Source organism: Oculina patagonica, chromosome 1 (genome assembly GCF_052425735.1).
Source record: "Oculina patagonica isolate OP01 chromosome 1, crgOcupat, whole genome shotgun sequence".
Lineage (NCBI taxonomy): Eukaryota > Metazoa > Cnidaria > Anthozoa > Scleractinia > Oculinidae > Oculina > Oculina patagonica.
In genome coordinates, this window is record NC_135758.1 from 31,480,021 (window position 1) to 31,505,361 (window position 25,341).

Genomic DNA, 25,341 nt, shown 5'->3' on the forward strand with positions numbered 1-25,341 from the left:
TTATTATTATTATTATTATTATTATTATTATTATTATTATTATTATTATTATTATTATTATTACATCTTCGACATTGGGGGCACGTATCATGAAATGGGATGCGAGATGAATATTGATCGCAAAAGGCACTGTCCTCATGAACAAATTTTTTACAGCATGCTAAGCATTTTGAGGGATACTCCCTTGGAGAACCGAATCAGATGAAGCAACATCTTTGCAGAAACCTCTCCAAGCGAGCATGAGAATGCAGGGGACGGAAGTGTGGGCGATTACACTGGCGTGGCATTGCCTTATTGACGTTCAGGTATTCACCTCTTTAAAAAAAAAGATGTGATGAGGAACATAAATTTGAATTGAATTGTAAATTAATACATTTGGTAATGACAGAAAATCGCATAAACATAGGAATGACAAGAATTGTGACAGCAAAAAGGCAGCCTAAAGTTAATTCCAAAAAATCTAACAAGAAGTCCAAATCATATATAAGGCGTATGAACATGCGCAAAAGAAAAGCTCTGTTTTGTATGTATCAGATTGCAATGAAAACACCTAGATGTGGTAAAAATGCCCTTATTGTGCCTTAAATAAGGTTCATAAACTGGACTACAGTGAGAAAGCAGTGCAGGTGAATTGGTAGGCAGGAATGCACACAAGATGTGCCCTGTTTGGTGATGTTCGTAACTGTTTGATAGGTCTGTCAGACTTGAGGTCCATCTGAAATATCTAGGATAAATTAACGACATGTCCCAGAAATATATTTAAATATGCAAAATTATTGTCGTTGATTGTGATTTGTTTTGTTTTGCGTGTTGATCTAAAAAAAAATTCTGAGTGAGAAAATGTGTGAAAAATAATCAACCTGGCAAACAAGGGCAAGTAGGTTGACTCTGTTTGCGTCGCAACGTACCGGTAGGTGGTGATTTAAAATAAATTATATACACAACAAAAGCAACTAGATTTATCCATTTGGATAAGACTGCCAAAATTCTGTCCACCCTTTTGAGAATAGGTGGCTGTTCCCAGTGTTGGAGCGAGTTTTGACAGGGAATTAGCTCTCTCCAATCTTCAACAGTCAACGATCAGCAGCTTCTATTTTCAACTTGGTTTATTTCACAAAGTTCACTGGTGCTTGACTTGATGCGTTCTTTATCCGGTCCGGTTCTGTTGTTCTTTATCAACTGGCTTGGGCGATGAGAAGAACAGTGTAGCTGCACTTATCCCGTATGCTTCACCTTGACATAGCGAGGTTGCCTCGCTACGAGAAAGAATAACTTCCAATACAATAAGAATTGTTCAAACCAAAATTGTGCATAAGCGAACCACTAACACAGTTCCTTAATAAGGCCACGGGCAGTCTATTATTGCTGTTGGTACTTGCCACGTACGGAAATTTGGTCTCGGACCGTGATTGGACGAGGTACGGACAATTGGCCCCGTACAGAGTTTGCACGACGACCACGTACGGACAGGGTACCATGCACGGCCTTGGCGCCAAGCAAAATTGATGGGAAAAGAGAATACCTTTCTCCGTTGTACCCGGGTCGAGACCTGATTCCCCACCACTTGTTGAAGCGAGTTTTGACGGGGAATTAGCTCTCTTCAATCATCAACGATCAACAACTTCTATTTTTAACTTGGTTTATTTTACCAAGTTCAGTGGTGCTTGACTATTACGACTCTTCTTTCTTCTCTATACTAATTCTTGCACACGCACTTAATAAAGGGACCAGGCGAAAACAGTCAATCATCCATCAAAATGTCAAAATCCCAAATGTTATCTTACGTCGTGACATGCGCAGAGCATGCCATGAGAAGGTGTTGCCAGGTGAAGGTCTGTTAACCCAAACATGCAAAGGTGTGAGTTTTAATTCTGTTTTTCGCAATTTCAACAAACTAACGTGTCATCGTTAAGCTAAGGAAAGAATATAATTGGTCAATTCGAAGAAGAAGATAATCACTTTTTCTGATGCGAGTCAATCGGACTAATTAAAGGAAAACTCAAAAGACACGAACAAAGATACAATATTATTTTTAAAACTGAAGTTACATATAATATTTGTTGGTCACGTTTTCGCACGTTCCTATCCTATCCTATCCTATCCTATAGTATCCTAATCTATTCTATTAGATCCTATCCTATCCTATTCTATCCTATCCATCTTATCCTATCCTTTCCCATCCCATCCCATCCCATCCCATCCCATCCTATCCTATCCTATCCTATCCCATCCCATCCCATTCTATCCTATCCTATCCTATCCTATCCTATCCTATCCTATCCTATCCTATCCTATCCTATCCTATCAGATCATATCCTGTATTCTTTTCTATGAAACATACCAAATATATTGAAATGCAAAATAAATAAAGAATTTTCATTGTGGTATGAGCCTTGAACAGTGGGGCATGTATTGCACAAATCAATGGGAGAAAAATATTGCAAGGACCTCAAAAGACATAATTCTTCATGAATGAAGTTTCGGTGAACATGAAAGGCTGCGAGTTTCAGTCTCTGTAACCTCGACACACACAAAACAGAGAGTACATAGCTGACTGCGCAACCTAAATCATATCTCATCTAAAAATTATACACGATTTATTTAAAAGTCATTAAAAAAGATGAATAATAAGAATAATTATAGTATTTATAATAATGAAAAAAAAGAGACAAAGAAAATACTTTAAAGAGGTAATACGCCTTCGACATACCCTTTAGCAAAAACGATTACCTGACCAGTGAGATCGTGCGTTTTATCTGTCGATATCTGCATTATTTTATAAATAAAAATGAGAGTTTTGTCATGAAAAAAATCTGCAGGCTAAACCTTAAAAATGTTCTCACGGGAAACGTGCTCTTGCTAAATCAGTTTTTTCTTCTGCTATAGCTTTGTTCTTCAAAATCTCTTCTAAAGGGCCTGGGAACTCATATCCAAATAATATAAAATCCAGCTCACAGAGTTCTCCAAGTTGTAATATTCACCTGAATATTTCGTCTTTCGTCAGCTGGGAGTAATAATCAAACATGTACGGTGTAGTTTTAGACGGACGATATTCGGGGAAAGTCCCATATTCATCCGCGCCAGTTATCTTTAAAACCTGAGGAGCTTCCTCGCCAAGATTCTCAAAGTGTCCAATGAAGTCGTAGTTTACTCGCATGGAAAAATCCCAGGGGGGTACTCGAAGTATACATGACGGGGGCGTCCGATGTATTTTTTTAGTTGAAAATTTATACGCTCGGTATTTTTTTTGGTCAAGAGATCTGTCACGTATTTTTTAGGTCTTACGTGTTTTTTTTGGTCTTATCTCCGAGCAAACTTTTCGTTTCAGGTTTTCGTTGCGATCAGTGGATCAGAAAAATATTCATTCGAACTTTTTTCAGCGACGTGCATTAGAAAGTTCTGCTTAATTGAATAAATCAGTATTGAGGTATTAAAGTCTTGAATTTTTTTGGGTTGGAAATTTTGATGCCAGGTATTTTTTTTAGGTCTAAAATTTTAGGCTTGTGTATTTTTTTGGGTTTGCAATATGAAGTTCCGTCGGACCCCCCGACATGTATACTTCGAGTATCCCCCCTGGGGGAAAAATTTGCTCGTAAGAGCGCCAGTGTTGATCTTCAATATATCCAAGTTCACGCAGAGTTGTTTGATTGTTGAAAGGAGACTCTTAATATATATAATAAAGGTTGAATATGGCACTGCAGCTTCTTTCTTTAATTCTTGTGTACTTTTGTTCCTGATGACAAATCTTTTAAACCACACTTTACTCACTCTGTCCCGGTACGCCGACGCTAATCTGGCAAAAGGCCCCCGAACAAACATGGCTTTGTGGTAACTGTTTAGGATCTTTTTTCGCTCAATAACACTGTAATCCTTAAACCACGAGAAAAGGCCTTTTCTGTGAGGATTTTACCTCACTTGTTCTCCCTCGTTCTCTGCGCTGTAAAGGGTGCGCTTCCAAGTTGTACAAGAAACTTTAGGAATGAAACAGAACACAAGCTTCAACTTTTCAATGACGATAAAACGAGAGAAGTCAGCTTCTTCGATGAAAGAAAGATTTGGTGGCTTTGTTAGGCACTGCTTCCTTATCTCAACTAAACATTATTTACATTCAATACAAGATTTATTTAAAATTCATTAAAAAGATGAATAATAAGAATGAATGAATGAAATACTTTATTCTAGTGTCAAGGTATTTAGCTATAAAAAACTAATTGGGGAGACTATTTACATTAAAATCTACTAAGCTACATAAAGTTAAAAAATATTTACACTTAAATTCTAAGAAAAAAGAACCGTATTAAATTATTATTATTAATAATAACCGGTGCGAGCCGAAACCACTGCAGCATACATTCTTTTTGAATGAATTTTGTACAACATGAAAGATGGAGAGATTCCGTCTCCGTCACCTTTTAATACACACACAAAACAGAGAGTATGTTGCTGATGGCGCAACTGATCACAGCGTTAGTGGCTTGGACTGCGCCCTACATCAACTACCCCATGGCTGTTCAGGATCCATACCAATCCACGTTTTTTGTTTTGTTTTTGTTTTTGTTTTGTTTGGTTGATTAATGCATTGCTAAAGGGCAGTCACGAGTGATGATGGGTTGATGTTACGAATGGATTCGGTTTGGTGAAGCAAACGTTTATCAGACTGAACGCAGGATTCTCGGTAATACAACAATTTTAATCAATTTCAGCTTTAACATGTCGCATCCTTCGACAATCAACTCAAAACGCTTCTCGTATGAGACAAACTAACTCCCGAGTTAGGATTTCGAGTTGATTTCGAGTTAGGATTTCGAGTTGATTTCGAGTTAGGATTTCGAGTTGATTCAGTTAGGATTTCGAGTTGATTTTCGAGTTAGGATTTCGAGTTGGATTTTGAGTTAGGATTTTCGAGTCCGGATGAAACGAAATCACCAAAACAAGCAAACATTTACAGTTGATTTCAGTTTTCTTTGGCCGCCCACTTTGCGAAGTTCGTTGGGGAAGAATGTTTAACCCATAATTTGCACTTAAAAAAAGTGCAAATCATGCGATAACAACATCTCAGTAAGTGTACACACTCGGAATAGTACTTTAAGGGGTAGTCCATTTTTTAGGGGTAGTCTTTTAGGTAGTCATTTGGGTAGTATTGGGGTAGTCCATGGACTGGGGTCGTTTTTGTCCACCACCGTTTACGAGCTGATTTATCGAAGTTCGCATTGATTCGCAAACCGGGCCCGCTCCCACGAACTCGCAAAGTGGGCGGCAAAGAAGAAAACGATAATTAAAATGAAAAATGGCTGATGAGTATAATGTTTCCAACTAAAGAAGGGGAGTAGCCCCGAAACGTATGGAAACATTATACTACCATCAAGCGCTTTTCATTTTTATCGTTTTCAATTCATAGTTATATGCGCACACAGTCACACGATTTTAGAGATTTATGTTACAAAAAAAACTAAATCAACTTAAATTTTTGCTTGTTTTGTGATTTCTTTCACCGGACTGAAAATCCTAACTCAAAAATCCAACTAAAATCCAACTCGAATCCTAACTCGAAAATCCAACTCGAAAATCCAACTCGAAATCCTAACCGAAAATCCAACCGAAAATCCAACTCGAAATCCTAACTCGAAAATCCAACTCGATCCAACTCGAATCCTGACTCGAAATCCAACTCGAAATCCTAACTCGGTAAATAGGCAACCAATTCTCGTATATAGTTCTTCTCGGGAAGTCTCTGTCACGTGACCTAAACGAAAGTCAAAAAATAAATATCCTCGTGAGAAAATATATCACATGGACAATGTCACGAACGATGTCACGCTCAGTTTCGGAAGTAACACAATTTTTTGTAACAGTTGATCCCCTCAATGTGTCATGGAGGCCAGCCTCCTTAACTCCTCTTGTGACGAGAAAGGGACCAAGCAAAAACTATTCAGAATTGTCTACGACTTTCAGTCTTGGAAAGTAATGGTCTCCCTGTTGGAACAAAAAATTTGTTGAAGAAAATTGGTGTCCCAGCTGATGGTATGCACTACGAGTGACCTTGTCAACGAAGGCATGAGTAAAAGAAGATGGGCGACAAAGAAAGGATGGAACATATAACTGAAGTATTTCATAAATGTCAGGAGACTCATTAAGCAAAAATTCACATAACTGAATTACAGGAAACAAAAGTGGTTGTTTTATTGTTTTATGTGTTAGTTTGTAGTGTGCAATCTAGAAAATCAATCAGAAATTCTAGCACAAAGGGTGAAAAGTCATCTGGAAGACACGAGTTCCGCCATATACATGTTCAGAATTACAATAGGAGCAGTGATGGGGAGAAAAATTACTGCTGTGGTGAAAGAATTCATAAAAAGAACTAACGTATAAAAATAATACTGGTAAAATATCACAAAAATAGCCATAGCGTGGAATAGAGATTTGATTAATGCGGTTGACTAATTCCAAAGTTTGAGGGATCAGTGGTGGCTTGAAAAAGTCCATTTCAGGGATCCCAAATTTGCCTTGTCCTCTTCTGTCTGAAAGTTCCTCAAAAAAGCGGAAGACAACATTTATACCGATTCTGTGAGAATGATCTTGCACTAACAGTGAGATAAAGGCTACCTACCTTTGTGAATCAGGGAATCTATGGAGAAGGCTCGAGCTTTGTAGGACAACATGATTGTCCCGCTGACCACGCCCTATCAACAGAAGCAGTGTTTGGTCCACCAAAGCTTATCAAGAACGTTGAAGCAATTAGCTTCAGCAAACAATCAATTAAAACCTTATAACAATTTTTAACCTTTTTTAGCACTGCGCAAACTGTCCTATAAGTTCAAAGTGTCTATCACAACACATGCACTGGAATGGGTTCCTTTAGTACTTGATTATAGTATATAAACATCCAATTTTTATGGTTTAACATATCATATCCTACCCGATCCTATCCTATCCTATCCCATCTCATCCCATCCCATCCCATCCCATCCTATCCTATCTTATCTTATCTTATCTTATCCTATCCCATTCTTTCGTATCCTATCCTATTCTGTTGTATCCTATCCTATCCTGTTGTATTCTTTTCTATGAAACATACCGAATATATTGAAATGCAAGTAATCTTGAAAGTTGAAATAAATTGTGCGAAAAGAAAACAGGAAATAGTTGTCTGGTATAAATGGAGGTACATTGTCACCATCAACAGTTATCCAAAAACGATGGCAGCATTATGAAGAAGTTGGAGTAAACGCAGAAATATTAGCTTCTATAGGAGGCATGGGCAAGTGTGAATTACAAAGATCAATATGAAAACGTGAAATTTGGAATTCATGTACTAAATGCAGATAGCGTAAACTTGATGCAAATAACACACGCTAGCAAAAATGTTATGAAAAATAATTTGAAGTATTATGAAAAATAGTTTGAAAATGTATTAGAAAATATCTAATATCAAAAGGTTATAAACCAAACTTGCTTTACGTACAAAAGATAAATACTTAAACAAAAAAAAACATAAAATGGTATAATAATATTAGTTATTTAGCAACCAAATTATGTGGTTGCTAAAAGAACCAACTCCATAAAATGTGTTTAAAGCGGTGCTTTGTAAGGGGATCAGCTCCACAACGACTTAAACTGATAGAACTGGATGCGATTCTTTTGTGAATTTTTTACCATTCACAAGTGCATAACCTCCTAACACAACTCTGATCTCTCTGCGCTCTTTTATAGTGACCAGACTTTGAGCTGTCAGTCTACCATCAAAACGTCAGATTTTATATATTAATGCTTACATAAGGACTTGTGCAGTTTAGTTCCATTGTAGTATGACTGCGCATATAGGACAGCAGCATAAAAAGCTTCGCACCAGTTAAAGCGAATATTGGCTCCTTTCTAAACTTCTTGACTGTAAAGGTTAACATTAAAAAAAAAAATCACATGCCGATATGATTAGTCAGTGAACTTTTCCGTTTCTTGACTCACGATAAAATCTCCGAGAGTTACACACAGATAAATTTCTCTTGAAGGAAAAACTTTCTCTTTCATTGGTTGACTCACAAAATAATCATCATCAGAAGGTGATCATCACCATCATCATTTAATTGTGTAAACTTTGTTCATCAGTTCTTCCTTGTTGGTTCAGTCCATCTGATCGAGGTCGGTGACAGCATTTTCAAGATCGCGCCCGGGCTTGGTTGTTGGCAACAATCCACAAATACGTGTCGCAGGGTAAAACCAGTGTTCTGGAAGGACACTGGTTCGATTCCTTAAGTGAGTCTTTTATTTCTGGATAGCAGCTAATGCATAGTATTGTATAGTAGTATTGCATAGTATTGTGTCACAGGGGAGACACACCGAGTCAATGCATAGTATTGTGTCACAGGGAAGACACACCGAGTCAATGCATAGTATTGTGTCACAGGGAAGACACACCCAGTCAATGCATAGTATTGTGTCACAGGGGAGACACACCCAGTCAATGCACAGTATTGTGTCACAGGGCAGACACACCCAGTCAATGCATAGTATTGTGTCACAGGGCAGACACACCCAGTCAATGCATAGTATTGTGTCACAGGGAAGACACACCCAGTCAATGCATAGTATTGTGTCACAAGGCAGACACACCCAGTCAATGCATAGTATTGTGTCACAGGGCAGACACACCCAGTCAATGCATAGTATTGTGTCACAGGGCAGACACACCCAGTCAATGCATAGTATTGTGTCACAGGGCAGACACACCCAGCAATGCATAGTATTGTGTCACAGGGAAGACACACCCAGTCAATGAAGTATGGCACAAGGCAGACACACCCAGCTGAAGATGTGTCACGTGGCAGACACACCCAGTCAAGCAAGAGTGCACAGGGCAGACACACCCAGAATGAAGATGTGACAGGGCAGACACACCCAGCAATGATAGTATTGTGTCACAGGGAAGACACACCGAGTCAATGCATAGTATTGTGTCACAAGGCAGACACACCCAGTCAATGCATAGTATTGTGTCACAGGGCAGACACACCCAGTCAATGCATAGTATTGTGTCACAGGGAAGACACACCCAGTCAATGCATAGTATTGTGTCACAGGGCAGACACACCCAGTCAATGCATAGTATTGTGTCACAGGGCAGACACACCCAGTCAATGCATAGTATTGTGTCACAGGGCAGACACACCCAGTCAATGCATAGTATTGTGTCACAGGGAAGACACACCCAGTCAATGCATAGTATTGTGTCACAGGGCAGACACACCCAGTCAATGCATAGTATTGTTTCATAGGGCAGACACACCCAGTCAATGCATAGTATTGTGTCACAGGGCAGACACACCCAGTCAATTCTGGTACTGCTTTTAACTTGTTGGCAGTGAATACAGGTCCACTTAGAACACATGGTTTGTGACTGATCCAACTATTGTTGTATAATAGTTTGCGGTGTGCATTCGGGAAAATCAAATAAAAAGTCCAACACAAAAGGTGTAAATTTGTCAGGAAGACACAAGTTCAGCCGTATGTTCGGATTTACAATAAGGACAGTGAGGCAAAAAATTGAAAATATGTTCATCTTATCCTATCCCATCCTATCTTATCTTATTAAATGCCATCCCATCCCGTCCTACCCTACCCTACCCTACCCTATCCTATGCTATAGTGCCTTAAACACAAAAAACATTAAATAATAGTCATAACAGTCCAATTGGGAATGACGTTTTTATAATATGTAGTTCACCACTAAATTTCTTCCGATTCTGATTGGTTTAAATTGCCACTGTGACGCGATAGTGTTCCTCCACGGAGGGCACGATCAGCCCATGTGCCTGTCTGAGGAAAAACCCCGGATAGATAGTACTCGTCCGTGAAAATCCTTTGTAAACAAGCGTGCACATAGACAGAAAAACCCCACTAAACTCCCTGCAGTTATATCTTTATATCCCTGCAGGGATATCTTTATAATTACATACCCAGCCAAAAAACAGCTGAGCAGGGTGAATTAATATGAAACACTGAAAACAATTCAAAAACATTTTCAAGACAGTTTTATTATCAATATTAAATAGGAAAATAAAATTTCTACTAAATAACATTATAATATTAAAAAAATTACCCAATTTACTGACCTTTTTTTTACATGTAATGTGATTTGTTAAGGACATTCATAACTCACAATGTAATATCAAAACTAGTATTCTGCAAACGAGATTTCCGCTTTTTCAAAACTTAGAAGATTACTAACAGTGGTTTGGTATTGCATGGCCTGTTACAGTTCTCCAGCAGTTGGGAGCTTTCGAAGAGAAAAAGAGGGTGGGGGGGGGGGGACTAAGAGGGGAAGCGAGGAGGGACTAAGGTGAGAATTCTTCCTTTGCTCTCGCTTGCCCCCTAACTACCAAGAACTTGGAACAGGCTTGTTTCAGTTCTTAGTTGAAACCCACTAAAGACCTGAAGGAGGTGAAGAATATAAGCTCATAGAAAATAAGGAAATCCTCACTAAAGGAAATTTGTGTTGAAGATGTATTTGTAATTAACAATTTAGTGATGTTTTTTACTATTAACTCTCTAAACGAGCTTAAACAAATTGAGGGTTGCATCAGCTGCTCAGAAAATGTAAAACACTTTCCTTTGATATTAAAAGCTTATTTTTCTAGTAAAATTCAAAACATCGTGTGCAATGTTTTTTACAAAACAGATGTGCTAATAATTTTCAGCAAATTTCAGAGGCCTTAAATAAGTTTGAAATTCTTGCAGTGCACAGTATTTGTCATTGGCCTTTAATCAGCTAAAACAACCCTCATAACATTGCAAATTAAGATTGCTTTTTTGTTGCTGATTCTACAACTAGCACATATACTCATATAGCACATATACTCATAGTATGATAAAACTGTGATTGTTATAAAGTGTAATAAAAATTATTCATCTTACAAGTTTCACAAAAGACAATATTAATAATAGACAACTTGCTGTCACATTCTATAAGCAATTAGTAGAAACTCATCTTTTTTATGATCCCTTTTTTTTCCTTTTTTTTTCCCCCCTCCTTTTTTTTTTTTTTTTTTTTTTTTTTTTTTTTTTTTTTTTTTTTTTTTTTTTCTTTTTTTTTTTTTCTTCTCCCCCCCCTTTTTTTTTTTTTAATTAAAGTCTCAGCTACAATTTTTTGACTTAAGTCACTCACAGAAAATTCCAATTCAAATTTATACTGTTTAACAGACAGTAAATTGTTTTTTTTAAATTTAGTGTTAATATTAATATCTCTGTCTCACTAGATTAAAAGTTTACTTCTTCATAAATAATAAAACAAATTGATAAAATATATATACTTAAAAAAATGTAATCTTAGATGACTTGTTCAGAGTACTCACATCCACCAAAGTCTACATCATGATCGAACACCACTATGCTGTTCTGTAATTCAGATAGAACCTGAATTACAGAAGTATAACTAAAGGAATCGAAATGTTTAAATGCTGCTTACAAGCATATCTCAATCTGTGAAGCCACATGCCTTAATGAAATTGCGAAAAAGCATGCAATAAGATATTCAGTTTTAATTTTTCTTCACATAATCCCTGGTCAATGCAAACGAAACAAATCATGATAATGTAAAACAATAAAAAATTCAAGCAACATTGAGATTCGTGTGTTACAATTGAGAAAAAAGTAGTTTTCATGTTTGAAGTTAGGTGTTGGATCGTTCAAATGTGAAAATAACAGAAATTGGAATTTTGGTAGTACCGGGGGTATCAGTGCAAAACGCGCAAAATTAACGTGGAACGTGATTAAAACTATTATATGAAATTTTTTTAAAAATAATATTGTAACTCAAACTGAGATATCAAAACACTACTGGACACAACTCGTTTATGCCAATCGTCCTTTTTGTAATAACTTTGCATTCGGCCTGTGAGTGAGTGAGTCAAGATCTCCATTAAACACTATGTTCCTTGATGAGTAGCAGGGCACCTCCCGCTCAGCCATAGAGCTAAATCCCCGAAAAAGACCTTAGTAAGTCTGTTTTTATAAGAAAATTTATGCCCAGTCAGTTTGCGCCTACCTTCCTTTAACATTACTACATAATGTAAAACAATAAAAATGCAAGCAAGATAGAAATTCTCTTTTGATTCTTATTCGTATGTTCAATTGAGTAAAAAGTACTTTTAATATTAGTAGTTAGGTGTTGGGCCGTTCAAAACATAACATTGAAATAGTTTAGGAGTTATAGACATAAAATCTGTGCGACTTGCTTTCTAGGTATGACTGATCAATTGTTATATTCTTGTAACCTTGTCATTGTACAGACAGATGTAATGTTTCCAAGGAACAAGTTTTCCCATGAAATATGTATCATTTACTAAAATATTTATAGCATAGGCATATGAACAATCTAACTTAGTTGTTTTTAATTGTACACCTTAAATATAACTTATAAACTATCTTTCTCGATTGAATTGGGCACAAACATACTACTTGGGCATCATTGCATTTTACAATATATTTTCTATTTGCAGCTGTGTTATTTGCGGAAGTCGATTGTGTACACACGGGTGTTTTTGAAAACAATAACATAAAATTCAGGAACTACTTTTTGTAACCGCACTTTTTGAAAATAGTCTCGTTAGATTCTATTACATATTCCTCAAATTTCAACAACAACAATTATTGTAAATCTTAGCACTACTCTTAACTTTTATCTAGTAAACATCTTTCCTGTAAACTTATCTGTAAACTTCATAATGCTCGCGCGATCTTGTTTGGACCAAATTGGCCGGTCAAAATTCGAGAAAAGAAAGATTATTTAGAGAGAAACTTTTTCGAAGGTACATGCCCAAGGTGGCGTACGACGCAGTCGCAATTGAACGTAGAACAAGCTGCGCATGAATCTACGTAAACATAAATTTGCGGATTTGACATTCATGATGATTGATTGACAGTTCAAGTTTGCCCCCCTTATAAGCGCGCGAGCAAGAACTATCATACAGAGTTGTAATAGAGTTGAAACAGTGAAGTTGTAATAGCTAGAGACTTCCTCAAATAAAGCAAGTTGGAACATGTAGAGAAGCTGTGATCGAGTGTTGGAGTAGAGTCACTAATCCCCCTGAAACTCGCTTCAACAAGATGGTGAGAGAACTTGGGGTTTTCAAGCTCTCGAAGAAGAAGGAAAAACGTAAGTTCTGTTTCTTTTTTGCGTGTGTGACAATGGTTTCTTAGCTCGCGAAAGACCTGTCCATTTGCTACAGATCAGAACTGCGGGCGAAAACAACAAGAACATCAAAAATACACCCAAACACGGTAACTATTCTTTATTGTTGAACTGAACATTGATATAAAATCTCTAGAAGATGGCGCACTGAGTGTGGCCAAGACAGACGCAGAAGCTCGCGCCCCGTGCACATTCGCCACCCAAAAAGAAGCCTTGCGCACTGAGCGCATCTCACAGAGAAGAGAAGCTCGCGCACTGAATTGCGGCATTTGCCACTGAAGCAGAAGCCTTGCGCACTGAGCGCATCTCACTGTAGAGAAGCAGAAGCTAGCGCATTGAATTGCGCGATTTCACAGTGAAAAAGAAGCCTTGCGCACTGAGCGCATCTCACAGAGAAGCAGAAGCTCGCGCACTGTGCGCATTTGCCACCGAAGCAGAAGCCTGCGCACTGAGCGCATTTCACTGTAGAGAAGCAGAAGCTAGCGCATTGAACTGCGCGATTTCATAGTGAAAAAGAAGCCTTGCGCACTGAGCGCACTTCCATTCCCAGGAGTGGCAGCTGACATTTTGGCGGCAGCGGAACAGGAGAGGCGTTAGGAAATCCTTTTTTTTTTTTCAAGCCAGGACGACAACGGATCTGGAAGAAACATCATGTAAGACTGGGACTCTTGACCTTGTATTTAACTCCTAGCGGCTTAATTTGCCCACCTCTAAATTTTCTCTTTTTTTATTTAACAAAAAAAAAAAATATGACTACTGTAATTATATATATATGTACTAGCACTCACAGAGCATGTTACGATAGCGCACTTGTTTTTTCGTAGGAGTGATAGGAAAAGTGGCAGTTAAAATTTATGCCACCTTAACAAACAACCTCCAAACAAACTGTTACGCGTTCGGAAACAAACGCTAAGGAGAAAGAGACTTGTGTTTGCGAGAATTAATCTATTATGGATCCAAAACAAAAAGAGGAATTGGAGAAGTTGCTTGAAACTTTCATTAGAAAAATGCAAGGTGATATAAATCAGGCATCACATTTCCAAAGCACAAAATTGGAAAAAATTAAATCCCAATTAGAGGAAAAGCCTAGTAGACACCGTTTAAGGCCAGATAAATTTGATGGTAGTCCAGTTGGCGATGTACACACGGTTTAAGGCCAGATAAATTTGATGGTAGTCCAGTTGGCGATGTACACACGGTTTAAGGCTAGATAAATTTGATGGTAGTCCAGTTGGCAATGCATCAGCATGGTTGGATAACTTCCAACGTATCCGCCAAGCTAAATAACTGGTCAAATGATATGCAAATAAACGCTTTTCCTCTTTATTTACAAGGAATCGCACACACATGGTTCCTAGCGTTGCCATCGGGGACTAGTGGCGATTTGGCAGCCCTTTTGGACGCTTTTCTAATGCGCTTTGCAGCCGGTCCACAGTACTGGATTTTAAGCCAACAATTCAGCGCGCGTAAACATGCTCTAGGTGAGCCAATCAACGATTATATCGCTGATATTTCACGATTTTCTAAAAGACTTAAACTCTCGGATAAGGAAACCATGCGTTACTTCATAGAGGGACTGCAAGGGGACCTACAAGCTCATGTTTGGTTAAAACAGCCTAAGAATTTCCAGGAAGCTGAATCATTAGCACGCATGAAAGATATCGTAAATAAACGACAGGGCGTTTCTGATAGACAACAAATTATATCACAAATGAAAACGATGTTTTCAGAATTTAAACGACAGAACGCAGAAAGCACTAAGGTTATAGGTGCTGCTGCGCCTTGTCCAGGCCCATCAGCGAGTGATAAAAAACTCGATGAATTATCTAATCAAATGAAACAAATACAGGAACAACTGGAGCAGCGACAACAACAATTAAATGCCCAATATGCATTGGGAAACAGGAATAAAGACAAGAAAAAGAGACAAGCCAGGATTACAGAGCAGGACAAGAGCACAGTAAGCCTTGATTTTGATTTCCAATGAACATTTACTGGACATTTTATTAATGGACACTATATCTTAATCGTTTTTTTTTCTCTACCAACTTTTTGTTGTAGTCATGTATGACCAATAAATTACCCCGTTATCCAGTAGTAACGCGCTCTCAAACTCAGCAACAACAAAACGCGGGCAAACAATTAGATACTGATATTTGTGTTTGTCCAGATCAGCCACCAAAACCAAATATAATGGATCCTGGACAAAAGAAAGAATTTGAAACCCTTTTAAAGGATTTTGCAGAGACCTTGAAGGTCGATATTAAAAAGAGATTCAGAAACCAACAAAAGTCAATTGGCTTCGCTGCAATCTAAATTTGATAAGAAATCAACTTTTCATAGTTTGAATCCAGACACTTTTGATGGCAATCCGGTAGCAGACGCGTTAGAATGGTTAGAAATAGATAAGAGAGAAGTTTGGGTAAGTCTCTTCTCGTCACGATAGGAGTTTGGGAGGCATAGTGGGGAGAGACTAACCCATCCCCTCTCGCAACTGCCCTTGCAGAATAAAACAAAACACCACACAAAATAATAATAATAATAATAATAATAATAATAATAATAATAATAATAATAATAATAATAATGATAAAGAAAATAAGAAGAACATATTTCTAATTGAACGTGGATCCTGGACATCCACAGGGTCGACAGCGTCGGCGCAGCCCCAGTAACATGTGGTTGTGATCGGTGATGCCGTTAACAATTTACTCTTTCTTTCGTTTGCGTGGAAGTAACGGAAGCAGCCGTCTTTCGTGCTGTCGAAAATTTGTACATGAGGCATGCATGCTGCAGTGGTTTCGGCTCGCACTGGGCGAGCCATTCCGCTGTCCCCATTGCCGTCACTTTCAGATACCTGTTAATGGCCCTCCATTTTGTTAAACCATAAAAAGTCGAGGTTTTTGAACGGTTGTTTTGCATTACAAATTATAAATTTTCACGCAATAAATTCATTTCTTTTGTGGAGTTATTTTATCATCAAACACTTATTTCATCTTTGATTACGGTATCAATTATAAACTGATTTTTGGGAATGTTTGAATTGAGTGCAATTTTGGTCGAAGTTATCCGGCTTTCTCATCTAGTGTGTGTTTTTTTGTAACGAGAGTCAAGGTTTCTTGTGAGTTACTTGCCGGAAAACAGTTTTGTTTGACTATTGAACGACAAAGTAAATTCATAATATTTATTCATTCCTAGGTAACCTACACTATTAACCATTGTTCTAAGAACAAGGGACATACTTGTTTGCTTATTTATGATTAAATGGATCTTGACCTTTTTGACCTTAGCTTGGTCAACCACGGATTCTTTCCTGGAATAACTTGTTTTCTGACCTTAAGTTTTTTTTATACACTTGTATTCGGTGATATGTTTCTAGCAGGAAACCTTGACCTTATTTTCCCACGTTCTGTTAGTGACAAAGAACCTTTTTAACAATGTTTATTCACTTTTTTGTACATCCTTGTTTGAACAACCATGTACGCAAGTATTCTTTTAAATTCGGCTTGTACAAACGACTGCTCTGAACTCGTAAACAACTTAGTATTCATTTATGGAAAGGGGTAGGACTGTAGTTACCGAATAACACGCCTCTTCTTCTTCGAGTTTAGTGGAAAAGTTGTTGTTGAACTTTGTACACAAAGAAACCTATTTTCAGCTCTAACTGTACAACTGTATTACTTGTAACTGTTTTTGTTGTAGAAAAACAATGTTTGTAATTTTTATATTGCTTGCGCTGTTTTATTTTGGCCAGTTCACGTTCGGTTCGTATGGAAATTTTGGAAAGAAAAGCGTTTTCGACATCGCAATTAGCTCGAAGGTTTTTATGTTAATACCTGAAACGCGCAGTCGTACTACTGCGAAAACTAACTGCGCAAGTAATTACGTAAGCTTAGATACATCAAATTTGACGTTTTGACAGAGATTGACAGCTAGAAATCTGACCACTTTAAAAAAACGCGAGCTGCTTTAAACACCAGAGAATTGAGAACAACATTGTCAGAAAAGGTTCTACGCCTGAGTGTAGTGATTATTAAAGAAGTTGGAACAAGACGAAAAATTAAGTTGTCCGTCATAACTGCTTAAAAGTGGGAGCTGCTAGTCCCCCTTAAACCCGCTTTTAACATTGGTGGAGAATTCCAAAGATCGCTGTGTGCCATCGTACGTGGGTCTTGTTTGGCTGTTCCGAAAGCGGTACGTGGATCGATGGGCCTTTAGCCGTCCCAGCTAAACCCAGTACAGTGTCGGTGTCCGTGGCCACCCATTACGTACAAGGAAACTTAAAGAGCGACCTCGTACACGTAAGTGGTCTCGACCTTGTACAGTTAATTGCTTCTATTTTATGTTGCATTGGACAACTTTCCTTCCTTGCGAACACTGAGCCTTAGAACTACAGCAGATTTTCGGGACCAGGGAATCATTTGAACAAGCAGAAGGACCGGAAAAGACCTCCAGAAGGAACAAGTAAAGATCACGTCACAAAACAGGATCACAGTAAGCATTGATGTTGACTTTACATTAAACATTTCCTGAACATTTTATTCATGGACACTTTAACTTAATTTTTCTATTTACTGACTTCGGTTGTAGTCCTTAGTATTACCTTCCTTACTATTAATTTCCGTTCAAGTCTTAAATTGGGTTGACAGACATAGTGATGTATGACCGCTGAATTACCACGTTCTCCGGTAGTTACGCGCTCTCAAACTAGGCAACAACAAAACGCGCGCAAACAATCCAATACTGATATCTGTGTTTGTCCAGATAGGCCACTAAAATCAACCATAATGGATGCAGAACAAAAGAAGGATTTGCTTTTGAAAGATTTTGCACAAACCTTGAAGGGCGATATAGAAAAGGGTTCAGAAACGCACAAAACTCAATTGGCTTCGTTACAATCCAAGTTTGATAAAAAATCGCCTTCTCATAATTTACAGCCAGACACTTTCGATGGCAATCCGGTTGTCAGAAAAGGTTCTACGCCTGAGTGTAGTGATTATTAAAGAAGTTGGAACAAGACGAAGTTTTCCGTCATAACTGCTTAAAAGTGGGAGCTGCTAGTCCCCCTTAAACCCGCTTTTAACAATTTATTCCCAATGATCATTATTTGTTTTCCTTCCGCACACTTAATTTTAATCTCCAGGAATATTATGAATATCATAATTTGGTTGCTAAATAACTAATATTATTATACCATTTTATGTTTTTTTGTTTATTAATATTTATCTTTTGTACTTAATGCAAGTTTGTTTTATAACCTTTTTGATATAAAATATTTTCTAATACATTTTCAAACAATTTTTCATAATGCTTCAAATTATTTTTCATAATATTTTCGCTAGCGTGCGTTATTTGCATCAAGGTTACGCTATCTGCATTTAGTACATGAATTATAAGGCCAAACTTTATTTTTCGGATTTTTATTTTCATCTTTGTAGTTCACACCACACTTGCATTTCAATATATTCGGTATGTTTCGTAGAAAAGAGTACAACAGGATAGGATAGGATACAATAGAATAGGATAGGATAGTAAGAATGGGATAGGATAGGATAGGATAGGATAGGATAGGATAGGATAGTATCGCTATAAATGTTTTCTTCCACTTTTTAGAGGGACTTTCAGACACAAGAGGACAAGACAAATTTGGGAACCCTGAAATGGACTTTTTCAAGCCACCACTGATCCCTCAAATTTTGGAATTAGTCAACCGCATTAACCACAGCTATTTTTGTGATATTTCACCAGTATTATTTTCATTCGTTAGTTCTTTTTTTTTGAATTCTTGCACCACAGCAGTAATTTTTCTCTCCATCACTGCCCCTATTGTAATCCTGAATATATGGCGGAACTTGTGTCTTCCAGATGACTTTTCACCCTTTGTGCTAGAATTTCTGATTGATTTTCTAGATTGCACACTACAACCTAACATATACAACAACCACTTTTGTTTCCTGTAATTCAGTTATGTGAATTTTTTCTTATTGAGTCTCCTGTCATTTATGAGACAATTCAGTTATACGTTCCATCCTTTCTTCGTCACCCATCTTCTTTTACTCATGCCTTAGTTGATAAGGTCACTCGTAGTGCATATCATTAGCGGGGACACCAATTTTCTTCAACATATTTTTTGTTCCAACAGGGAGACCATTACTTTCCAAGACTGAAAGTCATAGACAATTCTGAAGAGGTTTTGCTTGGTCCCTTTCTCTTCACTGGAGGAGTTAAGGAGGCTGGCCTCCATGACACATTGAGAAGAGGCCAACTCGTGACTGCCCTTTAGCAATGCATTAATCAACCAAACAAAACAAACAAACATCCAAAAACAAAAACAAAAACAAAACAAAAAATATGGATTGGTATGGACCCTGAACAGCCATGGGGTAGTTGGTATGCGCGCAGTCCAAGCCTCTTAGGCTGTGATCAGCTGCGCCATCAGCAATATGCAGCTCTCTGTTTTGTGTGTGCGAAGGTGACGGAGACAGAAACTCTCCATCTTTCATGTTGTAGAAAATTAATTAAAAAAGAATGTATGCTGCAGTGGTTTCGGCTCGCACCAGGCGAGCCACACTGCTGTTCCCACTGTCGTTGTTTTCATATACCTGTTACCGATGACCACTTTCCTCCATTCACAAGCAGTACCGAAGACCTTTGGCTCTGTCATTCTTCATAATCTGTCCTGCTACAGATCTGGTTGGAGTAATCGACGGGTGAAAGAATGACCTGGTACCTCAAGCTTCTCTACCTTACGAGCATCCCCAACGGACAAAACTCACGAGAATAGTGAGTACAAATTGTCATGGTTTATTAGGAGAGTCAAGCCATTTTAGTACTCTTTTCCAGCTTAATTAGAAGAACTTTACAACATTTTAAGTAAGTAGCGCCAACCTTTAAGCTGTCGAAGGCACTATTAAAGTATTTTTGCATGGTTACGCGAGGTTATTTGGAACTACAGGTCGGAACATAAGCATCCTTTAAGGCTATCATAGAACGAATTGACACGGCTTTTAGGAACATTTGTTAAAAAACAAATATTGGAATTTTGGTAGTATAAGTGCAAAACGCGTGAAATTAATGTGGAACGTGATCAAAGAGTATTAATTAATGTAAATTTAGCTTTAAAAATAGTGTTTTTACGTTGCCGGTATCTTCGGAATTTTCTTTGATTGGTTTCGCATTAGAAAAAGCAATTATCTTGTAAGACTTTCTCGGCCTTGTATACCTCCTCGTTATCAATAAGTGTTTTGGAAATTTTTGCACGAGCAAACAAACTTAGCTCATTTCGCATTCTTTTTGTTCTAGAAACTCGCGGCATCTGGAAACACATAACTTACGCATATGAATAGCGGGAAAACTTGTGAAAAGTAATTAACTTTAGTATTCTACTTTAAATAGAGCTGTTCTGTAAACGATTATTCACTCTCAAATACGCTAGCTTCGCTACTGTTAGAGCTTGTAATCGCCATTAAAACAAGAGTTAACTGGAATCCTTTTGGTTCGCCTTATCCTTCTTAAATCTGCCGCGTGACAGTAGTAACCAGAAGGCAACGATTAGAATAAAAACAAGTTAAAGAAGAAGCTGGTGGTTGATTGCTGAAGCAGTTCACTGTAGAAGCTAGTTCCCCTAAAACGTGCTTTAGCATTTGGTGGACGAACCCAATCGATCTTTCGGTGGGCGTTCCGTCGTGGACGACCGCAGCTGAGAAGCGGGAAGACTCGGGAACCACGGAGAAAGTACGTGGCCAACTAACTTTCCGAGGACCTAATTGGCAAGGACCAATTTACCAAGGACAAGTTTACTTGCAGTCGACCTGCGTAAGTGGTCAACACAAATTGTACATTTGAGTTTGATTATTTCTCCTTTCAAGTATCCCACAGCCTGAGGCCTGCGACCCTGTGAGTTAAAAGAAAGAAAGATCACTGAAGAAAGGATCCACACAAGAAGAAAGAAATAACAGAGGACAGGACTAACTGACGAAAGGATTCATACGAGAAGAAAGGAATCGCACAAGACTGTTGCAAATAAGACGAATGAACTTTTACAATGAACGTTGGACTTTGAACATTTGAATCTGGTTCTTTTATTTTAATTACGCAATTGTTAATTTAGTTTATCTGGTTAAGTGTTACTATGTTACATGTCCTTGCATCGTCTGCTTTAATTCGTCTTTTTAAATGGTCGTTAGTTAATTGACTGTCCCAGGGGTGTATGTCTGCAACTCGGAGCTCTAAATCAAAACGTCAAATTTCTACGCGTTCGCAAACCAGAAAGCTTGAACAAATTGAAACTTGCACTTGTTCTGATTCAGATCAACCAGTAAAGCGTAGCATGGATCCAGCAGATAAAAAAAGAACTTAAGGACGCATTTACGGAAAGAAGACCTTTCCGTCCTGTCACCTTCTCGTGGCGTGTTTTGCGCATGTCGTGACATAGGATTTAATCAGTAATTTTGACATTTTGGATGAGTGATTGACAGTTGAGCCTGGTCCCTTTAAAAACGCGCGTGCAAGAATTATCGCTCAGAATTGTAGAATACTGTGAGAGTAAGTTGTAGTAACCAGAAGGCAACGATTAGAATAAAAACAAGTTAAAGAAGAAGCTGGTGGTTGATTGCTGAAGCCGTTCACTGTAGAAGCTAGTTCCCCTAAAACGTGCTTTAGCATTTGGTGGACGTACCCAATCGATCTTTCGGTGGGCGTTCCGTCGTGGACGACCACAGCTGAGAAGCGGGAAGACTCGGGAACCACGGAGAAAGTACGTGGCCAACTAACTTTCCGAGGACCTAATTGGCAAGGACCAATTTACCAGGGACAAGTTTACTTGCAGTCGACCTAAGTGGTCAACACAAATTGTACATTTGAGTTTGATTATTTCTCCTTTAACGTATCCCACAGCCTGAGGCCTGCGACCCTGTGAGTTAAAAGAAAGAAAGATCACTGAAGAAAGGATCCACACAAGAAGAAAGAAATAACAGAGGACAGGACTAACTGACGAAAGGATTCATACGAGAAGAAAGGAATTGCACAAGACTGTTGCAAATAAGACAAATGAACTTTTACAATGAACGTTGGACTTTGAACATTTGAATCTGGTTCTTTTATTTTAATTACGCAATTGTTAATTTAGTTTATCTGGTTAAGTGTTACTATGTTACATGTCCTTGCATCGTCTGCTTTAATTCGTCTTTTTAAATGGTCGTTAGTTAATTGACTGTCCCAGGGGTGTATGTCTGCAACTCGGAGCTCTAAATCAAAACGTCAAATTTCTACGCGTTCGCAAACCAGAAAGCTTGAAGATCAACCAGTAAAGCGTAGCATGGATCCAGCAGATAAAAAAGAACTTAAGGACGCATTTACGGAAAGAAGACCTTCCCGTCCTGTCACCTACTCGTGGCGTGTTTTGCGCATGCCATGACATAGGATTTAATCAGTAATTTTGACATTTTGGATGAGTGATTGACAGTTGAGCCTGGTCCCTTTAAAAACGCGCGTGCAAGAATTATCGCTCAGAATTGTAGAATACTGTGAGAGTAAGTTGTAGTAACCAGAATAAAGACAAGTTAAAAACGAAGCTGGTGGTTGATTGCTGAAGCCGTTCACTGTAGAAGCTAGTTCCCCTAAAACGTGCTTTAGCAGTGAAGAAGAAGCTATCTTCGTTTGTTGAAGAAGAGAGAGCTAGAACCCTGAAAAATCACTTCACGATAGAATAGAAAAGGATACAATTCAATAGGATAGTATAGGATAGGAATATGATAGGATAAAACAGATTAGGATAGGAATAGGATAGGATAGAACAGATTAGGATAGGATAGGATAGAATAGATAAGGATAGGATAGGATAGGATAGGATAGGATAGGATCTAGGATAGGATTGGATAGGATAGGCTAGGATCTAGGATAGGATAGGATCTAGGATAGGATCTAGGATCTAGGATCTAGGATAGGATCTAGGATCTAGGATCTAGGATCTAGGATCTAGGATAGGATAGGATAGGAGGAATAGAAATAGGAATAGGATAGGATAGGATAGGATAGGATGATTCATACTAAACAGAGATTTTGTTTTGCGCCTGTTCATACACCTTATCATTTGGACTTCTTGTTAGATTTTTTGGAATTAACTCCTCAGACTGCCTTTTCGCTGTCAAAATTCTTGTCATTTCTGTGTTTATGCGATTTTCTGTCATTACCAAATTTATTTATTTATGATTCAATTCAACTTTATGTTCCTCATCACATCTCTTTTTATAGCTAGGTGAATACCTGAACGTTAAAAGCGCGATGCCACGCCAGTGTAATCGCCCACACTTCCCTTTCTTCTCGTGCTCGCTTAGAAAGGTTTCTGCAAAGATGTTGCTTCGTCTGATTCGGTTCTCCAAGGGAGAACCCATTAAATCGCTTACCATGCTGTGAAAAATGTGTTCATGAGAACAGTGCCTTTTGTGATCTTTTCATCTTGCATCCCATTTCATGATTCGTGCCCCCACTGTAAAAGGCATATCACCTCTTTAAAGTGTTTTCTTTGTCTTTTTTTTTCTTCATTATTATTATTAATACTTTTATTTTTTTATTATTCATCTTTTTTTGATGATTTTTTAAATGAATCGTGTATTGAATGTAAATAATTTTTAGATAAAATATGATTTTAGAATTTAAATCTTTTTAACCTAGCATGATATTTTATGACTAAATGATAATTGTTAATTTTATAATTTTTAAATTGTTTTAGGAAACCTTTTTAGTTTGGATTTTTCAGTACAATCTAGTAACTTTAATTTAATACTATTCTGTAAAACATTCTTTGTAAATCTTACATTGCTTGCGTTGTTTTATTTGGACCAGTTGCCTAGTGGACGAACAAAAATAAAAAATCACACCTTTATGTTTTGATATACGGACCTTCCCGTGTTAACACCTTCTCATGGCATGCTTTGTGTACGTCATGACATAAGAGGGCATGCTTTGTGCATGTCATGACATAAGATTGATTTGTAATTTTGACATTTTGATGGGTGATTGACGGTTTACGCCAGGTCCCTTTCAAAATGAGCAAGCAAGATTAATTGTTCAGAATTGTATGACAGTTGTAATAGAGTTGCAATAGCCAAGCACAGTGAACTTGTAAAATAAACCAAGTTGAAGTAAAAGCTGTGGTCGTTGATTGTTAAAGTTTAAAGAGAGAGCTAATTTTGATTCAATTTTGAATTTTGATTCAATTCAACTTTATGTTCCTTATCACATCTCTTTTTATAGCTAGGTGAATATTTGGATAGGATACCCCAGTAAAAATATTTTGTGATCACGTTGTGATCACAAATCACGCCCGTGATCACGGGTGTGATCACGCCTTTTAGCGTGATCACAAAAAAGGAAGGCGTGATGTATGCCTGATTGGAGTGATCACGCCCGTGATCACGCCTTTTTCATCACTGAAGGTGTGATCACATATCACGGTCTGACTAATCGGACTTCTTATCACTTTCTGAGCGACAGAAACGGAAAATTATAACAATATATTTTGCTCGAGTATGTTCGAAAGTGAATAGAATTGTGTCCAGCAATTTATCGGCCGATTATACAGGCCTGTTTATGCGCTTTACCGCACAGGCCTGTTTACGCGCTATTTATTCGCCCTCTTAAGGGGTCGAATATTTACACGATTGAGAAAATCTGATAGACCCGGCCAGAATGGACAAAGCTCCTAAGCGAATTCCTCTTTTGTATGAATTCATCACCTGAAGCCCATTACGGACTCATCGCGAACTGGCATCTGATACTCGGAAGAAAAAATATAATAAGTCTCTTTTGTTCATACATTGTAGTTTTCCATTCTAACTGCACAGAAGTATTTTGCTTTTGTGTTTTACGCGGCGATTTCTTGTTAAGTTAAACTTGATTTCTGTTCGATCGGGCCAAACAGACAAAACGAACCGATCGTGCGATGGCATAAAAGCGATGTCACGCCATCGCTTAAAAAAGAGTTGCCGAGCTATAAACGATGTGATCACTTTGCGGTTGATTTCATGGTAAACAATATTTAATTACATATGCACTCCCAACGACCTTTGGTTTACACAGAATCAATTCAGTTTAACTTCAAACGAATGCAGAGTCAAAGTTTCACTTGATCAGGACAAACACAGAGTTAGCTTCACAGT

General features: G+C 37.9%; 1 pseudogene; it reads right to left on the reverse strand.

Annotated features, from left to right (window-relative positions):
* Positions 1-2,766: 2,766 nt before the first annotated feature.
* On the reverse strand, positions 2,767-6,659 carry LOC144646521 (carbohydrate sulfotransferase 11-like; annotated as a pseudogene).
* Positions 6,660-25,341: the final 18,682 nt, after the last annotated feature.